A 19,716-nucleotide genomic window follows, 5' to 3' on the forward strand; every position below is an offset into this window, starting at 1 on the left:
CACCCAGCTTACTCACTTTTCCAAATACTTCCATCGGTCAGGAGATACAAAAGTTTGAGAACACGCACGAACAGACTCAAAAACAGCTTCTTCCCCACTGTCACCAGACTCCTAACTGACCCTCGTATTGTCTGACCTCATTAACACTACACTCTGTATGCTTTCACCGATGCCAATGCTTATGTAGTTCCATTGTATATCTTGTGTTGCCCTATTATCTATTATCATGTATTTTCTTGTATTTTCTTGAATTTTGTGTAAATCACTTTTCTTCCATGTACTGAATGATCTGTTGAGCTGCTTGCAGAAAAATACTTTTCACTGTACCTCGGTACACGTGACAATAAACAAATCCAATCCAATCCAATCCAATTTACACTGAGTCAAACTGTATCTCAGGCAACTTTAAATGCTTAGCCACCGCCGTAATTACCTCATCTTTTCGCATTTTGTCTGGTAATGTTAACTGCAATGTTTTTGCCACATCTAATAGTCTGCTTTTAGCCTCTGTCCGTAAGGTACTGAGTGCGACCATCTCCACCGCAAAAATTCCAGAGCCTCTGAAAGAGCCATTCTTCACAACACACTCCATACTTAAACTAAAAAAGCAAGCGGGAAAAACACCCGTAATATGCTCACCCCTAAAGCCTTTAACTTCACTAAGTCAAATGAAAAACTTTTATGCCCTTTGAACCCACAATATATTATGGGCCAGTGTTTAGAGAACCCCAAAGTGTATCATGGAATTCACCTGACACACAGCTTTTAATAGATTTTGGTATGGGGAGCACACCGCCCACTGTACTGTAGTGTTAGATCAGAAATGGAAAAGTATTTTTGAAATCAAAACAATGTCAACCTTTTTAAAACGTAGAGTAAACATCTTAGCAACCATTAGTTCAAATACAACCACCAAGTAATACAACACTCTGTAATTCCTAAGCTGTCGTTTTAACATCCCGAAGACTTAATAAATCTTTATAAGAAGAACATCAGGTTAAAGTCACTACTTAGAGCAGTTATTAGATTGAAATCAACGAAGAATCAATTTACATTCTTTACGTTACAGAGGGAGACTCTAGTACACATTCTGGCCATAACTGCAGCTATCCAGCTCTAAAAATGAAAATAAATCACGCCCTTCTGCAAACAGCCTAAAACGAAAGTTAAAAGCTGACGCAGAGCCCAGCTCCACCCCCTCTCTGAAATCACTGCAGTAATAACACCCATTTCTTAAAGGTAGTCTCACGACATAAATTTATATACACTCCCATTTATAAACACCCATGTCATGAAGGTAACCTCATGTGACAGTCTTCATTTGTTTAATTCATGCTGTTGGAAGTCTCTAAATCAGAATGGAATTTATGTGTAGAATGTTGCAAAAGTCATGGTAGCGATGGATAGAATAGGAAATCGTTTCAGTATTTATGAGTATACTTCCAGTGCTGCAAATTTAATCTGCAGTGCGACACTATCTATGATCCAATTGCATGTTGGAGAAAATTTGACAGTTGACTGCCCCAAACAGCCGTTTAATAATGAGAGCAAGTGCTAACCTATATTATTTCCTTTGTAGGAGCAAGTCACATTTCAGGTCCAGTTGCATGTCAAATCGATGTTGGATGAGTGAGTCATGCGTCATTGGCAAACTGCTTTGCCAACGGAAGAGAGCGCAGTTGAAAATAAGCGTTATGAAGCCTTGAATGAGAAACCTTGACAGCGAGCCAGATTACTCACATTTGTGCAGCCAGTTCTCAGTTATTCGTTTGAGTTCCCATACAATCTCACACTGCACCTTGGGCTGCAACTTGCATTACTATGGCAAATGCACGGTAATTAAATGTCTGCAAGTGCTGATCACGGGCGACATAAAGAAAAACATGAGAGCAATACAATGTTCTAAGGGCCGGATAGCTCGTTGAAAAACAAACTGATGGTGCTAAACAATGTAGCGAGAGAATTGGATGTTAGCTGAAGAGAATGCCATTTATTGGTCCACAGAGCGCTGCCAACGCTGCAATCAAAGTCTGCAGTGAACGTATGGCTGTCTGAAAGGATGAACTTCTGCAGCAAACATATGTCGGAGCGTTGTGTCCAGGAGGAATTCGTGTGTGGATGGGCGAGTGGGCGGTCAATGGAGAGAGGACATGGATGCTTTTGAAGATAATGATTAAAAAGCGCACATCTTAACAATAACAATCGACAAGAAGCGGAAATTGAGGAAATGAACGTGATGTGCTGGAATTCAAATCATACTTCACTGAATTATGTATTCACGCTAGAATGTTCCGTGAAAACCTGTAATGGTAACGCCTCTTCCCAATTAACGAAAATTATTTCAAAAACATGCACGTTAGCTGTCTTGTTACTCAGTCGGAATTGTATGAGAAGTGTTCCATGGAGGTGTGGCATGGAGAATTAATTGACTGTCAAATCATGTTGCCAAATTGTGTGAAGTAAATTATGAAAGGGGAAACAAAAGATATGTAAGACGTCACAGCTGAAGCGCAGAAAAAATGTTTTGTTCAATGTTCTCCGCTGGCACAGGTCATATTAACGTTTTACTGCCCCTGGCCTTTTTTCTAATGTACTCGCTTTGCAAAGCCGAAAATGTGGGCGTAATTTGAGAAGTTCAATTGTTTGTCCCTATAGTTCAGTCATGCCAAATCGTGGTTCCGTCCATCTGCCACCACTATGATAAATGTATGACTCCATTTAAATGGACAGACGACAGATCATCAGCCCAGCGTATATTGTAAGCTTCCATTACAGGTACTAATTTCTAAGTTTTGACATGGAAATATGTCACTTCGTTCCAGGTGGCTGGGTTGATGCAGTTAGATGGACTCCTAAACATCTCCGCTTGATTGGCCAATTAAAACATCGACCCCTTTTGAAATCCATAACATGTGATACATAGACGCTAAAACTCCTGGAACAATCTGAAGTTGGCTGTCCAATATATTGGCATTTTGCAATAAAAACAAAAACATGGTCAGTACAACAACAGGTACTTTACAATTGTAAAACATAAGCATTTAGTTCCAAGCAGTCTTATCTGTACGAAACACTCGTTTCCATCATATCGTATCTAGGTCATCTCCTCAACAATGTATTACTTTTCTGCATTCTTGCCCCCTATGTTCATTACCAGATTCTATATAATGACATCCATTTTGACAACTTCGAAATCAACCTGTGAAAGTGAATTGTGTGATGCCTTTATTTCTTTGTATCTATTAGCACAGGTCTAAATCGCTGGCATTCAAATCAGACCAAAGCAGGTCAGCAGCACGGTTCAATTCCCGTACCAGCCACCCCGAACAGGCACCGGAATGTGGCGACAAGGGGCTTTTCACAGTAATTTCAATTGAAGCCTACTTGTGACAAAGCAATTTTCATTTCATTTCATATTCTACCCAACCCGCTATAAAAAGGGCTAAAACAAGCACTTACCAGTCGCTTGATTGCAATTACATATGGGATTATATAAAACTCTACATAACCTTTCAAATACATTAATATAAAAATAAAAGCAAAGAACAATACAGCACACGAACATGCGATTTGGCTCACTAGCTTGTCCCGGTTATGCTAAAACGCTTGGTCGTGTGAATCTCCTCTTATCTGCTTCCGGCATTCAGCAAGATGAGTTTTCACATTTTCCATTTCCGAAAGAAAATTGCAGTATGTAACCTTCAGTTGTCCTGTTTAAAAAAATCCGCCAATCGATGACAGAACCTGCTGCATAAGAAATTAAAATTAAATAAACAAACGTAGTGATCGGGACTATAATTATCATTTAAAATCCGTTGAATTGCAGCTCGCCACAGTAAGCTCGTGGATAATAAAAAATAAGTATGTGCTGCGTACCAAGTGAAAAAGTATATGTTTCGTATTTTTTTATATTTTTCGAAAATAATTCCATCCAACGCATCAAATCCCAGTTGTCCATTATTATTTCTTATAAAGCGCTGTTTTTCATTCTCTTCTTCTGGAGAGAGAAAATCTGGAGCATCCTATCCGCCCTCATTGATAAAATTGTCACTCCTGAAATCAATCCCGTGATTCTTCTTTGTACCAAATCTTATTGGATTACATTAATACTGTCAAGTAATGTGCGAGCCATAACCAAACTAATGTTTGGTGCAAGTTTATGAAAAAATTCTTGGCGTTACAATCTTATGTTAGACCATAAGACCATAAGACATAGGAGCGGAAGTAAGGCCATTCGGCCCATCGAGTCCACTCCACCATTCAATCATGGTTGATTTCAACTCCATTTACCCGCTCTCTCCCCATAGCCCTTAATTCCTCGAGAAATCAAGAATTTATCAATTTCTGTCTTAAAGACACTCAATGTCCCGGCCTCCACCGCCCTCTGTGGCAATGAATTCCAGAGACCTACCACTCTCTGGCTGAAGAAATTTCTCCTCATCTCTGTTCAACAACTAAATCAGTTATCTTTCATAGCTTAGCTTCAGGTCGTGAAATTTTATTTAACAGGGCGACAGCTTTGACCACGTTTCTCAACTATTGTGTGCACAGTATTATCATAAGCACTTCAGGTAATATCATCACTTGAGGTAACTCATCTCGAGTTCTGTCAGGGAACCGATTGTAATGAATGCACCTGTTTTTTCAATGCAGGATTATGTAGCAGTAAGTATTTAACTGCGCAATCCATTAATCTAACAATAATTAGTTGCGAGATGATGAGTAATGAATTTACAAAGTATTTAATTTGCACCACATAATGCGAGAATCTAATCCCACTTCTGTGTTCTAACAGAATGCTGCACTTGAGAATGACTTCCCACCTCCAAAACCCCTCGGATCAGGGTCACCTTCAGTCATTTCGTTGTCAGGAACTTGCTGAGCCTTCTCCCAAAGTACAACCACGCTATCCCCTTCAGTCTGTCAAATAAAGCATTGCGCACCACACTCTAACATGTTACTGTAGATTAAAGTTTATTTTCATTCACAGATTAAGTGCTTGAAGACACTTGCCCTTCATGGAAGTTAAGCTGACTGGCTATGTTGACTACGTATTTTAAACAAGGGTCAAATATCCCCAACGTTCTAGTTCTCCAGCACGATCTATATGCCTATAGAAGAGGTTAACAATGTTCTGACTGACCTCTCAATTTCCACTCTCACTTGCTTGAATATCCTTGAAATCCGAGGTCATTATCAACTTTAAATACACACGCGGAAGTCAACATGTCTTCATCATCCAACTCACTTGCGTTTACTCATCTGTTGTCATAGACCTTGTCGCACTTACGTCCTTGTGAAAGAGGGGTGAAAGATATCATTTTAGGTCCACGGTTTTTCTCCCTGTCTCCGTGTCTCAATTTATTATGCAGGCCATAATAATTTATGTTCCTACTTTTCTCCTGTTTATTGACTATGGACGGATAGCGATAATTTCGGGCGGCACGGTTGCACAGTACAAAGAATAAACAACAAATAAAAGTACAGCACAGGAACAGGCACTTCGGCCTCCAAGCCCAGGCTTCCCGACTACACTACAATATTCTATATCTCCTGGGTGGGTATCCCTCTCTTCCCATCCTATTCTTGTATTTATCAAGATACCCCTTAAATGTCACTATCGTCCCTACTTCCACCACCTCCTCCGGCAGCGAGTTCCAGGCACCCACGACCCTCTGTCTAAAAAAAGCTTGCCTCGGAGATCTATTCGAAACCTTGCCCCTCGCATTTTAAAGCTAGGTCCAGAGTAATTGGCACGTATACCCTAGGGAAAAGCCTCTGATGGCCCACTCTGTCTGTGCCCCTCATAATTTTGTAGACTTTCAGCAGGTCACCCCTCAACCCTTCGTTCCAGTCAGAACAAACCGAGTTTATTCAATCGCTCCCCACAGTTAATGCCCTCCATACCAGACAACACCCTGGTAAATCTCTTCAGCCCCCTCTCTTACGCATCCACATGCTTCTGGTAGTGTGGCGAACATAATTGTACACTGTACTCCAAGTGTGGCCTAACTAAGGTTCTATACAGCTGCAAAATGACTTGCCAATTCGTACACCCAATGCCTCGGCCAATAAAGGTAAGCATGCCGTATGCCTTCTTGACTACCTTCTCCACCTGTGTTGCCCCTTTCAGTGACATGTGTACCTGTGCACCTAGATCCCTCTGACTTTCAATATTCTTGAGAGTTCCACCATTGACGGAATATTTGCTACCCGCATTAGACCTTCCAAAATGCTTTTGCTCACATTTGTCCGGATTAAACTACATCTGCCACCTCTCCGCCCAAGTCTCCAAACGATCTAAATCCTGCTGTATCCTCTGACAGTTTTTCATCATTCTCCGCAATTCCACTAACCTTTGCGTCGCCGGCAAACTTACTGATAAGACCAGTTACAATTTCCTCCAAATTATTTATATATACTACGAATAGCAAAATTTTCCAGCGCTGATCCCTGTGGAACACCACTACCCACAGCCGTCCAATTAGAAAATCACCCTTCCATTGCTACTCTCTGTCTTCGATGACCGAACCAGTTTTGTATCCACCTGGCCAGCTCACCCCTGCTCCCGTTTGACTTCACCTTTTGTGCCAGTCTACCATGAGGGATCTTATCAAAGGTCTTACTTACGTCCATATAGACAACATCCACTGCCCAACCTGCATCAATCATCTTTGTGACCTCTTCGTAAAATTCTATCAGGTTTGTGAGACAGGACCTCCCCTTCACAAAACCATGCTGCCTCTCACTAATACGTCCATTTGCTTCCAAATGGGAGTAGATCCTGTCTCTAAGAATTCTCTCCAGTAATTTCCCTACCACTGACTTAAGGCTCATCGCCATGTAGTTCCCTGGATTATCCTTGCTAACCTTCTCAAACAAAGGGACAATATTCGCTATTCTCCTGTCCTTCGGTGCATCACCTGAAGACAGTCAGGATCCAAAGATTTGTGTCAAGCTCTCAGCAATTACTAACTCGCTCATTTCCTCTGGCTCCACACTTAGATTCCCTTAACTATCCTTCAGTTGGCCTACCCTTTCCGTGGCTACCATCTTTCTTTTCATGTGTGTGAAAAAAGCCTTCAGATTTTCCTTAACAGTATTTGCCAATAACTTTTCGTGACCCGTTCTAGCCCTCCTGACTCCTTGCTTAAGTTCCTTCCTAGGTTCCTTATATTCCACACATTCTTCGTCTGGTCCCAGCACTCTAGCCCTGACAAATGCCTCCTTTTTCTTTTTGAACAGGGTTACAATATCTCTCTTTATCCAACGCCCCCGGAATTTGCCGTATCTCTCCTTCTTCCTCACAGGAACATGCCGCTCCTGAAATCCTTTCAACTGACACTTGAAAGCCTCCCACATGTGAGATGTTGATTTACCCTCAAACATCAGCTCCCGATCTAGGTTCTTCAGTTCCCGCCTAATATTGTTATAATTAGCCGTCCCCCAAATTAGCACATTCACCCTAGGACCACTTTTATCCTTGACAACCAGCACTTTAAAACTTACTGAATTGTGGTCACTGCTCCCGAAATGCTCCCCTGCTGACACTTCTTCCACCTGGCCGGGGTCATTCCCCAATACGAGGTCCAGTATAGCCCCTACCCTCGTTTGACTGTTTACATATTGTTTGAAGAAGCCCTCCTTGATGGTCCTTTCAAACTCTGCATCGTCTAAGCCCCGAGCACTAAGTGAGTCCCTGTCAATATTGGGGAAGTTGAAGTCTCCCATCACAACAACCCTGTTGTTTTTACTATTCTCCACAATGTGTCTACCTATCTGCTCCTCTATCTCCCACTGTCTGTTGGGAGGCCTATAATAAACCCCCAACATTGTGGCTGCATCTACGTATTCCTGATCTCTACCAATATCGCCTCACTTCCCTCTGAGGTGTCCTCCCGTGGTACAGTTGTGATAGTCTCCCGAACCAATAGCGCAACTCCGCCATCCCTTTTACACCCACCTCTATCCCGCCTGAAACATCTAAATCCTGGAACATTTAGCTGCTAATCGTGTCCTGCCCTCAACCATGTCTCTGTAATGGCAACAGCATCATAGTTCCAAGTATTAATCCAAGCTCTAAGTTCATCTGCCTTACCCGTAATGCTTCTTGCATTAAATTGTATGCACTCCAAGCCACCAGAACATCTGTGTTCAGCAACATCTCACTGTCTGTTCTGCCACAGGGCAATACTGGCCCTATTCCCTAGTTGTACCTCAATGCTTTCACCTTCTTACCTATTACTCCGGTGTCCACCCCCTGCCAGAATAGTTCAAACCCTCCCGTGTGACACTAGCACACGTCGCGGCCAGGATACTTACGCTTCTCCAGTTTAGATGCAACCCATCCTTCGTATACAGGTGGCACATGCCCCGGAAGAGCTCCCAGTGGTCCATACAATGGAACCCCAGTAGTTGACACTGCATCCCCACAGCTCCAGGGTACCCGGACCCACGGCCTCATGGACCAACTTTGGAGTTTGCCTTTTCTCGACTTGGGATTCCGCCAGAGGTTAGCTCCACTGACGACGCTGATTTGACAATTTCCAAAAATTCAGGTTGGGGTACGGCGATAATGTGGGAAACTTGGTCTTAAATAAAGTTTTTTTTCCAAGTGCCGGTGCAGACTCGATGGGTCGAATGGACTCCTACTGCACTGGAAAAGCTATGATTTCATGATGTGATTTCCTCGTCACATTTAAAGTGTCTTTTGGACTCTTCATTCTGAATATTTTGTTTCTCAAATATATCTAATGCTGACATCTGGCATAAATTTAAATTTGTCTTCCATATCGTAATACTCCGCTCTCTATGATGCAAGGAACTATAGATTTTTAAAAATTAATTCACAGGACTTAGATGTCGCTGGTTCGGCTATGTTTTGTTACCCATCCCTCCTCCGCCATCAGAGGGTGGTAGTGTGCTGCCTTATTTAACTGCTCTCGTCCTTCAGCTATTAGTGTACCCCCTTTGCTGTCCGGGAGGGAGTTCCATGTTGTTGCTCAAGCGATAGGGCAGTGACGGACATATGGTTACAAGTCAGGGTGGTGTGTGATTTGGAATGTTGTGGGGCTCCCAGATACCTGCTGCTTGTTTCCTTTTAGATGATAGTCGTTGTCAGTTTGGAAGATGTTGCCGAAGGAACTTTGGTGTATTATTCTGTTACTTGTGGATGGAACATACGGCTGCCACTGTTCCTCGGCTCTGGAGGGTTCGAATATTTGTGGAAGGGGGGGGGGGGGCGTCAATCAACGGACTGCTTTGTCCTGGATGGTGTCGAGCTTCTAGACATTGCGATATATAGTAAACCAATTGATGCATCTGCACACTTTTTCTTTCAAAATGTGAACAAACTGATTTTGCCCAGAACCTGCGAGACATGGTCAATCTCCAGCACTGCAATGCACTCCTGAAGAAATATTACCAACCGTCTTCTTTTTCTTATTGTTTTTAGTTTCATTACAACTTGCACATATTAATTTGGAAGCACTCTTCCTGGAGCCAAGTCAATACCCCTGCCAAAACATTTACTTTCCAATTCCATCCTGCACCAATAACTCGCCAATAATATTTATCATTCGCGTTAAATCATGTCTGTGGCCTGTTTCCCAAACTTGCCACGGAACTACTTCTACCGTGCCTTATTCAACAGGCAAGCATTTTCCTAGCTCTCCTTGAAATCCCATTTCGCCAGATCCGCCCCCAATGCTCCACTCCACCAACTTAGATCGAACGACACTGCAGACTCCTATATTCTCAAAAGACTAGATGGCATGGCCCGCACTCAATAAATGTCCCCTGCCAGAGCGTAGATTAATTCGCACCCCTCGCCCAACCACAGTGCACCCCTATTCTCTAAGGAGGACTTATCTCTAGATTGCACAAATTCACAAAGCCCAAACGACTTCACTTCCTTTCCCGACCCGTTTTTCCCTACTCTCTCAGAAGAGTAGTGCGAAATTACACACATCATAAAGCAAAATAAATACATGCTTCAGAAAAAACTTGCGTAATCTGTAACCTTGAGAAACGATCGTACGTCCACTGAAGATTGCAGAGTCGTGCCATGGCTGGTTGTTTGAAATTAGTAGAGGGTTCTTGTTTTGGTGTCTTTGCGCAGTTTGTAATTCTACTTGCAGGCATATCGTAATTATTATTGCTTCCAGCGATGCCAACAGGTTCTTCTAATTTACCCGGTGTATAATCTTTAGCTTCAGGGTTTTAAATAGCACAGTGGGCTAAACAGTTAGCTTGTAATGCGGAACAGAGCAGCAGAGCTGGTTGAATTCCAGGACCGGCCACCAAGAACAGGCGCCGCAATGTGGCAACTAAGGGCGTTTCACAGTAACGTCAGTGAATTCTAATTGTGACAATAAGCGATTGTCATTATTAGGAATTGAAGTCCTGATCCCCAATACCCCCAAATTGCCAATTCAGTCGCAGAAATAAATTTCGGACTCGATGGTTGCATTACCAGCATTATTTTTTAACCTTTTCAGTTCCTGTGAAATATTCCTAAATATGCTGCACCTGGAATTAGTCCTCAAGTTGAGGTTTACTCAATAATTTCCACAGATTTCTCGAAACCTGAACTCCGTTAAAAATACCCGCTGTAAATGTTTACCGTTCAGTTTTCATTATATTATTCAATTCTAAATCAATTTATATCCAATAGTTCACTCTTGTTGAATCATATGCTCCTGGCTCTGTGCACCACCAACTCTCTGACAGCAAGGGTGCATCTTACATCTTCCACGCATCACCTACCTACTCTGGTAACATTGCCAGTTTCCCTTTACCCCTTAACTACCACTGAATTGCTTGATTTACTTCGCTGCTTCAGATCAGCAACTCCTCCCTGTCCCCATCACCTTGCACGTGGAAGCCCAGAAATGTAACCACCAGCTCTCCTCCAATTGCAGATAAACGAAGGAGTTATTTGCGCTACTATGGGATGAGCAGGTTGTTCTTGGAATGTGTTTGCAGTCGGTATTTTGGGTAGCAGAAAGAGAACCCGAACTTCTGCTGTTGTAATGCAGCAAATGTCGGCTTGTGGCGTTGAGGTTCAGCACGTTCTGTGAAGGGGTGAGATTTCCCTGCGTCTGTTTGAATAGCTTTACTGCTAGATCAAACAAGAATAGCGATAATTGTATTTAAAATCATGCACATTCTTGTCTTACATTCGCATCTTTCAGTGGGACAATCAATAAGGCTTCCAATTGCTTTAATCCAGATGCCCAGACGTTCCGGAATTGGTCATCTTTCGAATAGTGCGGGGCGATTCAATTTTCAGCGGTATTTGGGGACAGAACATCTTTGTCAATATATAGAAATCAGCTACGAAAACGTTAACAAAATTAGAGTCATAGAGTCATCGAGGTTTACAGCATAAAAACAGGCCATTCAGACCAATCTGCTCATGCCACCCACTTTTTACCACTAAGCCAGTCCCAATTGCCCACAATTAGCCCCGAATCCTCTCTACCCAGAACTCCCATAAAAGCTTCCCCATATATTTTTTGCAATCAATGTGGAAGAAAATGGATTGAATGTCTGTAAATGAATGATGGCAAATCATCATAGACAGCATGTTTACGGCCTCAACGGTGGCGCAGTGGTTAGTCCCAAGAACGAGTGTTCGACCCCGCCTCTGACGTTATGGATATTGCAATTCGCCCTGTGTCCTCGTGGGTCTAACCCTTTCAACCACGAAACTGTGCATGCTAGTTAGATTCACCACGTTAAAATTCCCTAAATGGGGACAAAATCGTTTGGGTATTTTATTTAACGCTTTTTACCTTCGTTTTTATTTCGCAGTTTTTCCACGATGTTAAATAATATGTGAGATTAACTTTAACGAACGAGGGCAAATCATACAGATGAATGCATGATGCAATAAATTAGTGCCTGCTTCCTGATATAACATTTGCACCGTTATTTTTCCAACGTCCATGTAAGATTATTTTTATTTTGAGGTAATTCATCTAATCACCTGATGCACAATGTATATTTAAGATTTTCCAGCAAAGTCTTTGAATTACATTTTTCACACGAACAACAGGTTAATTAGCAAAAAAAGTCAAAATTATCCCCATGGAAAAATTATGTTTTCGATTTGAACAACATTACATAGAACATAGAACAGTACAGCACACAACAGGCCCGTCAGCCCTCAATGTTGTGCCGAGCCATGATCACCCTACTCAAACCCACGTATCCACCCTATACCCGTAACCCAATAACCCGCCCCCCCTTAACCTTACTTTTTAGGACACTATGGACAATTTAGCATGGCCAATCCACCTAACCCGCACATCTTTGGACTGTGGGAGGAAACCGGAGCACCCGGAGGAAACCCACGCACACAGGGGGAGGACGTGCAGACTCCACACAGACAGTGACCCAGCCGGGAATCGAACCTGGGACCCTGGAGCTGTGAAGTATTTATGCTAACCACCATGCTACCCTGCTGCCCGAACATTGCTGTCCTTTGTTTAAAGTGCATGGGGATTTAACATTATCTTGCACCGTATTTGGCGATATAAGCAAGTAGAATAAAGTAGAAAGTTACGGGGAAAATGTAATTCTCAAAGGTCACAAGTTTGGAGGGAGAGTTTGGGTGTTGGAAAACACAAAAACGCGGCTCAACGACTTCATAACGTATGCACCGTTCTGCGTAATAAAGTTGCTCGCAAGGCGGAAGCACACCAGTGGGAAGAAGGTGAATATTACCCAGGTGTACCATGCCCTCGATTGAGGGACAGATCCCTGTGGAAAACTCACAAAGCGCAGGATGTGCTGTCGTACTGTCAGAATCTCACGAGTGAGGAAAAAGATGAAGAAATTGTCACTTGCAGTTTCCTACAAGTTGCATTCACTAACAATAGCAGACAATTAAAAATAACATCATGGTTTAAGGCATTTTGCAAACAGCAGTACAACAGTTTCCTCCGGTTTTGCACCAATTCAAGGGAATGTGTCACAAGTTCAAAAGGGACAGTATGTACCAGTTTAAATGTCACACAGACTAACAATTGCGAACATTCACTCTTTTACTTGCGGAGGGTTTAAGTTCAATTGAAAGGACATTTGTGTAGGTAACGTTAACAAATTATGGGAAAGCTGTTAAGATTTGATTTTTTCCTCTGTAAATTTTCAGTCAGATATAATTTTTTTTCGTATCTGTGTAAAACTGCTGTTCAGCTGAATCATCTCTCATCGTTTATTTTCCCTGCCACTTGTCCCCTGAGGTAGGACGCCCAAATATTCTGATGAAGACTCACACGACATGAAAACATTGCTCAGTTGTGGTTCCTGGAAGGCTGAAGCAGCAGAACTGATAAATTATTGTTTTCATTTTCTAGCTTTCATAACCATTTTTAAATGTCTTATTTGATCCACGTACGGTAGAGTTGCAATGCCCAGACAGGTTGCTACGAACTTTGGTCCAACATTCAACGCGTTTCTATTTGATCAGCAGCATACCTGAAGTCTGTTACCAAAATGTTCATGCCAAAGACCAGCAGGATACCAGAGCAGCCCACGGAATTTAACGTGTTGATCAATCTAGTTGCCAAAGGAACAACTGACAGATTGTCTCGAGCACCATTCAGTTTAATAAAGTTATTTCGGAAACAAAGAAAAAAGAACGAAAAATTACAGCACAGGAACAGGCCCTTCGGTCCTCCAAGATCCAGATCCTCTATTTAAAACTGTCGCCTATTTTCTATGGATCTGTATCTCTCTGCTCCCGCCCCATTCATGTATCTGTCTATATACATCATAAACTAATGTGGCATGGAGATGGGAACCAGATTAGAAAGTTGGAGGTCAGTAAAGAAGCAGCAACTAAAGCCAGTACGGTACGAGACAATAAACTCAATTTGACTAAAGGGAAGAGTAGAAATGATGAACGCAAATGTGGTCTGAGGTGCATTTGTTTTAATGCGAGAAGTGTAGCAGGTAAGGCAGATGAACAAAGAACAAAGAAAAAAGAAAGTTACAGCACAGGAACAGGCCCTTCGGCCCTCCCAGCCTGCGGCGATCCAGATCCTTTATCTAACACTGTCTCCTATTTTCCAAGGTCTATTTCCCTCTGTTCCCGCCCATTCATATATCTGTCTAGATGCGTCTTAAATGATGCTATCGTGCCCACATCAACCACCTCCGCTGGTAAAGTGTTCCAGGCACACACCACCAACTGCGTTAAAAACCTTCCACGCACATCTCCCTTAAACATTCCCCCTCTCACTTCGAAATCGTGACCTCTTGTAACTGACAACCCCACTCTTGGGAAAAGATTGTTGCTATCCACCCTGTCCATACCTCTCATAATTTTGTAGACCTCAATCAGGTCCCCCCTCAACCTCCGTCTTTCCAACGAAAACAATCCTTATCTACTGTACCTTTCTTCATAGCTAGCACCCTCCATACCAGGCAACATCCTGGCGAACCTCCCCTGCACCCTCTCCAAGGCATGCACATCCTTCTGGTAATGTGGCGACCAGAACTACACGCAGAATTCCCAATGTGGCCGAACCAAAGTCCTATACAACTGTAACATGACCTGCCAACTCATGTACTCAATACCCCGTCCGATGAAGGCAAGCATGCGTATGCCTTCTTGACCACTCTATCAACCTGCGTTGCCACCTTCAGGGTACAGTGGACCTGAACTACCAGATCTCTCTGCACATCAATTTTCCCCAAGACCCTTCCATTGACCGTATATTCAGCTCTTGAATTTGATCTTTCAAAATGCATCACTCGCATTTGCCTGATTGAACTCCATCTGCCATGTCTCTGGCCAACTCTCCAATCAATCTATATTTTGTTGTATTCTCTGACAGTCCTCCTGGCTATCTGCAACTCCACCAGTCTTAGTATCATCTGCAAACTTGCTTATCAGACCACCTATTCCTTCCTCCAGGTCATTTATGTAGATCACAAACAACAGTGGTCCGAACACGGATCCCTGTGGAACACCACACGCCACCCTTCTCCATTTTGAGACACTCCCTTCCACCACTACTCTCTGTCTTCTGTTGCCCAGCCAGTTCTTTACAAATCTAGCTAGTACACCTGAACACCTTAGGGCTTGGATCAGTACCTGGGAATATGATGTTATTGGTATTACTGAGACTTGGTTGAGGGTATGGTAGGACTGGCAACTGAATATCCCAGGGTATAGATGCTTCAGGAGGGAGAGAGGGAGGTGGAAGTGGTGGAGGAATTGCATTACTCGACAGAGATGATATCCCAGCTGTGATTAAGGAGGGCACGATGGAGGATTCGAGCACTGAGCCAATATGGGTGGAGCTGAGAAATAGGAATGGTGCAGTAACATTGTTGAGACTTTACTACAGGCTTCTCAAAAGCGAACATGAAGTAGGGGTATAAATATGCAGACAGATTATAGAAAAATGTAGGAGCAATAGGGTGGTTGTGATGGGAGATTTTAACTTCCCGAACATTGCATGGGATTCGTGTCGTGTTGGAGGCGTAGATGGAGCAGAGTTTGTAAGGACATTCAGGAGAGTTTTTTTTAGAGCAGTATGTAAATAGTCCAACTCGGGAAGGGGCCATACTGGACCTGGAATTGGGGAATGATCCCGGCCAGGTGGTTGATGTTTCAGTCGGTGATTACTTTGGAAAGAGCGATCACAATTCCTTAAGTTTTAGAATACTCATGGACAAGGACAAGAGGGGTCCGAAAGGAAGACTAATAAATTGGGGAAAGGCAGTGTATAACAAAATTCGGCAGCAGCTAGGGAATGTGGATTGGGAGCAACTGTTTCAGCGTTAATCCACATTTGAAATGTGGAAGTCTTTTAAGGAACGTTTGATTAGAGTGAAGGACAGACATGTTCCTGTGAAAATGAAAGATAGAAAAGGCAAGATTAGGGACCCATGGATGACCGGTGAAAATGTGAGACTGGCTAATATGAAAAAGGAAGCATACATATGTTCGAGGCAACTCAAAACTGGTGAAGCTTTGGAGGAATATCGGCAAAGTTGGACGAATCTCAAACGCACAATAAAGAGGGCTAAAAGGGGTCATGGAATATATTTGGCTAACAGGGTTAAGGAAAATCCCAAAGCCTTTTATTCGTATATAAGGAGCAAGAGGGTAACTAGAGAAAGTATTGGCCCACTCAAAGAGAAAAGAGGGAATTTAAGCTTGGACTCAGAGGAAATGGGTGAGATTCTTAATGAGTATTTTGCATCAGTATTCATAAAAGAGAGGGACAAGACGGGTGTTGAGGCTAGGGATGGATTCTTAAATACTCTAGGTCAAGTTGTCATACGGAAGGGGGACGTTTTGGGTATTCTAAAAGACATTAAGGTCGACAAGTCCCCAGGACCGGATGGGATCTATCCCAGGTTACTGAGGGAAGCGACGGTCGAAATAGCTGGGGCCGTAAAAGATATTTTTGCAGCATCCTTGAGCAGTGGTGAGGTCCCGGAGCACTGGAGAATTGCTAACGTCGTCCCTTTGTTTAAGAAGGGTAGCAGGATTAATCCAGGGAATTATAGACCTGTGAGCTTGACGTCAGTGGTAGGCAAACTGTTGGAGAAGATACTGAGGGATAGGATCTATTCAAATCTGGAAGATAATAGACTTATCAGTGATAGGCAGCATGGTTTTGTGCAGGGACGTTCATGTCTTACAAACCTAATTGAATTATTTGAGGAAGTGACAAAGTTAATTGATGGGGCAAGGGATGTAGATGTCGTATACATGGACTTTAGAAAGACGTTTGCTAAGGTTTCCCATGGCCGGTTGATGGAAAAAGTGAAGTCGTATGGGGTTCAGTGTGTACTAGCTAGATGGATAAACAACTGGCTGGGCAACAGGAGACAGAGAGTAGTGGTGGAAGGGAGTGTCTCAAAACGGAGAAGGTGACTCGTGGTGTTCCAGAGGGATCCGTGTTCGGACCACAGTTGTTTATGATCTACATAGATGACCTGGAGGAAGGTAGAGGTGGTCTGATTAGCATGTTTGCAGATGATTAAAGTATCAGTCCATCTGCAACTGGTGGAGTTGCAGATACCGAGGAGGACTGTCAGAGAATACAACAAAATATAGATAAATTGGAGAGTTGGCCAGAGAAATGGCAGATGGAGTTCAATCCAGGCAAATGCGAGGTGATGCATTTTGGAAGATCAAATTCAAGAGCGGACTATATGGCCAATGGAAGGGTCTTGGGGAAAATTGATGTGCAGAGAGATCTGGGAGTTCAGGTCCATTTTACCCTGGAGGTGGCGACGCAGGTTGATAGAGTGGTCAAGAAGGCCAACAGCGTGCTTGCCTTCATTAGACGGGGTATTAAGTACAAGAGTCGGCAGGTCATGGTAGCATGGTGGTTAGCATCAATGCTTCACAGCTCCAGAGTCCCAGGTTCGATTCCCGGCTGGGTCACTGTCTGTGTGGAGTCTGCACGTCCTCCCCGTGTGCGCGTGGGTTTCCTCCGGGTGCTCCGGTTTCCTCCCACGGTCCGGAGATGTGCGGGTTGGGTGGATTGGCCATGCTAAATTGCCTGTAGTGTAAGGTTAATGGGGGGATTGTTGGGTTACGGGTATACGGGTTACGTGGGTTTAAGTGGGGTGATCATTGTTCGGCACAACATCGAGGGCCGAAGGGCCTGTTCTGTGCTGTACTGTTCTATGTTCTATGTTCTATGTTCTAGTTGTATAGGACTTTGGTTCGGCCACATTTGGAATACTGCGTGCAGTTCTGGTTGGCACCTTACGAGAAGGTTGTGGATGCTCTGGAGGGGGTGCAGAGGAGGTTCACCAGGATGTTGCCTGGTATAGAGGGTGCTAGCTATGAAGAAAGTTTGAGTAGATAAGGATTGTTTTCGTTGGAAAGACGGAGGTTGAGGGGGGACCTGATAGAGGTCCACTAAATTATGAGAGGTATGGACAAGGTGGATAGCAACAAGCTTTTCCCACGAGTGGGGGTGTCAGTTACAAGGGGTCACAATTTCAAGGTGAGAGGGGGAATGTTCAAGGGAGATGTGCGTGGGAAGTTTTCTTACGCAGAGGATGGTGGGTGCCTGGAACGCTTTACCAGCGGAGGTGGTAGAGGCGGGCACGATAGCATAATTTAAGAGGCATCTAGACAGGTATATGAATGGGCGGGAACAGAGGGAAGTAGACCTTGGAAAATAGAAGACAGGTTTAGATAAAGGATTTGGAGCTGCGCAGGCTGGGAGAGCCGAAGGGCATGTTCCTGTGCTGTACATTTCTATGTTTGTACTCTTGAAATGACGCCATCGTGCCCGCCTCTACCGCCTTTGCCGGCGAAGCATTCTAGGCAACCACCACAATCTGCGTAAAGAACTTTCTACGGATATTTCCCTGAAAGTTTTCCACTCTCAACTTGAAATCGTGACCCTTAGTAATTGAGTCCCCCACTATGGAAAAAAAAATCTTCTTACTATACATCCTGTCTCTACCTCTCATGATTTTGTCGACCTCAATAAGGTCCTCCCTCAACCTCCCTCTTTCTAATAAAAATAACCCTAATCTACTCAACCTCTTTTCACAGCTGTTGTCCTCCAAACCAGGAAACTTCCTGGTGATCCTCCTCTGCACCTTTCTCCAACGCATCCACATCCTTTTGGTAATGTGGCGGCCAGATCTGGACACAGTTTTTCAAATGTGGCCGAAACAAAGTCTTATACAACTGGACCATGACCTGCCAACTTATTTACCCAATACCCCTTCTGATGAAGGAAATCATGCCGTCTGACTCCTTGACCACTATTGACCTGCGCAGCCACCATCAGGGTACAACGGACCTAAACACTCATAACTCTTTTACATCAATGTTATCCAGGGCATTTTCATTTACCGTATAGTTGGCTCTTGAATTGGAACTTCCGAAGTGCATCACTTTGCATTTGCCCTGATTGAACTTCATCTGCCATTTCTCCGCCCAAGCCTCGAATCTATCTATATTCTGCTGCATTCTGTGACAGTCCCCTTCACTATCTGCTACCCTACCAATCTTAGTGTCATCTGAAAACTTGCTAATCAGACCACCAATACTTCCTCCAGATCATTTATGTATATCACATGGTGTGGAGATGCCGGCGTTGGACTTGGGTGAGCACAGCAAGAAGTCTGACACACCAGGTTAAAGTCCAACAGGTTTGTTTCAAACACGAACTTTCGGAGCACTGCTCCTTCCTCAGGTGAATGAAGAAATACGTTCCAGAAACATAAATATAGAGACAAAGTCAAATATGGCAGACAATGCTTGGATTACGAGCATTTACATAGAACAGTACAGCACAGAACAGGCCCTTCGGCCCTCGATGTTGTGCCGAGCAATGATCACCCCACTTAAACCCACGTAACCCGTATACCCAACAATCCCCCCATTAACCTTACACTACGGGCAATTTAGCGTGGCCAATCCACCTAACTCGCACATCTTTGGACAGTGGGAGGAAACCGGAGCACCCGGAGGAAACCCACGCACACACGGGGAGGACGTGCAGACTCCACACAGACAGTGACCCAGCCGGGAATCGAACCTGGGACCCTGGAGCTGTGAAGCATTGATGCTAACCACCATGCTACCGTGAGGCCCCTAATTTGTGGGTAATCAAATCTTTACAGATCCTTCAGGACACGCGACGACGCAGAATTGCCGAGTATAAACGCATAGCCAATTTCCACACGCATGAGGGCGGCCTCAACCGG

This window comes from Scyliorhinus canicula, chromosome 12, assembly GCF_902713615.1.
Source record: "Scyliorhinus canicula chromosome 12, sScyCan1.1, whole genome shotgun sequence".
Taxonomy (NCBI): domain Eukaryota; kingdom Metazoa; phylum Chordata; class Chondrichthyes; order Carcharhiniformes; family Scyliorhinidae; genus Scyliorhinus; species Scyliorhinus canicula.